Here is a 2,981-nt window from a genome sequence, read left to right as displayed (position 1 = left end):
AAATTTGGGTGATTTCTCCATGAAGAATTGTAGGTGTTTCCATAGGGTTCTCCTAGGTAATTCACCTCTTTCATTGAAGGGTTCTCAAGATCATAGGCTTCTTCCTCAGATGAAGCATCCTTAGTACTGCTTGGTGCATTTTGCATTCCAGACAGACTTTGAGAAATCAAATTGACTTGTTGAGTCAATATTTTATTCTGAGCCAAAATGGCATTCAGAGCATCAATCTCAAGAACTCCTTTCTTCTGATTAGTCCCATTGTTCACAGGATTCCTTTCAGAAGTGTACATGAATTGGTTATTTGCAACCATTTCAATTAGCTCTTGAGCCTCTGCAGGCGTCTTCTTCAAATGAAGAGATCCTCCAGCAGAGCTATCCAAAGACATCTTGGATAGTTCAGAGAGACCATCATAGAAAATACCTATGATGCTCCATTCAGAAAGCATGTCAGATGGACATTTTCTGATCAATTGTTTGTATCTTTCCCAAGCTTCATAGAGGGATTCTCCATCCTTCTGTCTGAAGGTTTGGACTTCCACTCTAAGCTTACTCAATTTTTGAGGTGGAAAAAACTTTGCCAAGAAGGCATTGACTAGCTTTTCCCAAGAGTCCAGGCTTTCTTTAGGTTGAGAATCCAACCATATTCTAGCTCTGTCTCTTACAGCAAAAGGGAATAGCATGAGTCTGTAGACTTCAGGGTCAACCCCATTAGTCTTGACAGTGTCACAGATTTGCAAGAATTCAGCTAAGAACTGATGAGGATCTTCCAATGGATTTCCATGGAACTTGCAATTCTGTTGCATTAGAGAAACTAATTGAGGCTTAAGCTCAAAGTTGTTTGCTCTAATGGCAGGGATAGAGATGCTTCTCCCATAGAAGTCGGGAGTAGGTGCAGTAAAGTCACCCAGCACCTTCCTTGCATTGTTTGCATTGTTGTTGTTTTCGCCTGCCATGTGTTCTTCTTCTTTGAAGAATTCGGTCAGGTCCTCTAAAGAGAGTTGTGCTTTAGCTTCTCTTAGCTTTCGCTTCAAGGTCCTCTCAGGTTCAGGGTCAGCTTCAACAAGAATGCCTTTGTCTTTGCTCCTGCTCATAAGAAAGAGAAGGGAACAAGAAAATGTGGAATCCTCTATGTCACAGTATAGAGATTCCTTGAAGTGTCAGAGGAAAAGAAGGGTAGAAGACAGAAGTAGAAAATTCGAACTTATCAGAAAGAATGGAGTTCGAATTTTGCATTAAGGGATATTGTTAGTCCATAAATAGAAGGATGTGAGGAGAAGGGAAGAAATTTTTGAAAATTAAGTGAAAGATTTTGAAAATATTTTTTTGAAAAACATTACTTGATTTTCGAAAATGAAAGTGGGAAAGAAATAAAATGATTTTTGAAAAAGATTTTGAAAGTAGAAATCAAAAAGATTTGATTAAAAACTATTTTGAAAAAGATGAGGTTAAGAAGATATGATTGGTTTTTAAAAAAATGTGATTGAGAAGATATGATTTGAAAACAATTTTAAAAAGATTTGATTTTAAAAACTAGTAACTTGGCTATCAAGAAAAGATATGATTCAAACATTAAACCTTTCTCAACAGAAAAGGCAACATACTTGAAATGTTGAGTCAAATCATTAATTGATAGTAAGAATCTTTGAAAAAGGAAAGAAATTAATTTTGAAAACATTTGATTGAAGAGATATGATTTGAAAAAGATTTGATTTTGAAAAACTTTGAAAACTTTGAAAAAAAATTGATTTGAAAACAAAATTCTCCCCCTTGTGCCATCCTGGCGTTAAACGCCCAGAATGGTGCACATTCTGGCGTTTAACGCCCAAAACTATACCCTTTTGGGCGTTAAACGCCCAACCAGGTACCCTGGCTGGCGTTTAAACGCCAGTCTGTCCTTCTTCACTGGGCGTTTTGAACGCCCAGCTTTTTCTGTGCAATTCCTCTGCTGTATGTTCTGAATCTTCAATTCTCTGTATTATTGACTTGAAAGGACACAAATTAAAAATATTTTTGGATTTTTAATAATAAAGAATAATAAAAAATGCAACTAAAATCAAATAACAATGCATGCAAGACACCAAACTTAGCAGTTTGTATACTACTGACACTAATGAGAATGCATATGAGACACACAAAATACTTCAAGTCAATAGAATTCAAAGATTAGAGCACGGAAATCATCAAGAACATCTTGAAGATCACTAAGACACATGAATGAATGCATGCAATTGACACCAAACTTAAGATGAGACTAGTGTCTCAACAAGAAACATAACATATTTTTGGTTTTTTATGATTTATTTTTTTTGTGTTTTTCGAAAATTAAGTGGAAAAAGATCTCAAAATTCTTAATGAGAATTCCAGGAATCAGTGCAATGTTAGCCTAAGACTCCGGTCCAGAAATTAGACATGGCTTCACAGCCAGCCAAGCTTTCAAAGAAAGCTTCGGTCCAAAACACTAGACATGGCCAAAGGCCAGCCAAGCCTTAGCAAATCACTGCTCCAAAAGCAAGATTGATGAAAATCAACAAGCTCTTGTGATGATAAGTTGAAACCTCGGTCCAATGAGATTAGACATGGCTTCTCAGCCAGCCAGACTTCAACAAACCATCATGAAACTCTAGAATTCATCTTCAAGAATTTCGAAAAAAAAAATACCTAATCTAAGCAACAAGATGAACCGTCAGTTGTCCAAACTTGACAATCTCAGGCCTTGTTACCAAAAGCTTGCTCAAAACTTGAACAATCCCCGGCAACGGCGCCAAAAACTTGGTGCGCGAAATTGTGAACAATACTTTTCACAACTCTCATAATCCCTGGTCATGAACTCCAAAAACTTGGTGGTTCAATTCCATGGCATTACACAACTTCGCACAACTAACCAGCAAGTGCACTGGGTCGTCCAAGTAATACCTTACGTGAGTAAGGGTCGATCCCACGGAGATTGTTAGTATGAAGCAAGCTATGGTCATCTTGTAAAT

General features: G+C 37.1%; 1 non-coding gene across 1 annotated transcript; it reads left to right on the top strand.

Annotated features, from left to right (window-relative positions):
* Window positions 1–444: 444 nt before the first annotated feature.
* Window positions 445–548, top strand: LOC130983579 (small nucleolar RNA R71). Its single transcript, XR_009087562.1, has one exon. It is a non-coding gene; the product is annotated as a small nucleolar RNA R71 (small nucleolar RNA).
* The last annotated feature ends 2,433 nt before the right edge of the window (window positions 549–2,981 follow it).

Source organism: Arachis stenosperma, chromosome 5 (genome assembly GCF_014773155.1).
Source record: "Arachis stenosperma cultivar V10309 chromosome 5, arast.V10309.gnm1.PFL2, whole genome shotgun sequence".
In the NCBI taxonomy this organism is placed as follows: domain Eukaryota; kingdom Viridiplantae; phylum Streptophyta; class Magnoliopsida; order Fabales; family Fabaceae; genus Arachis; species Arachis stenosperma.
This window is presented reverse-complemented; position numbering and strand designations above follow the sequence as displayed.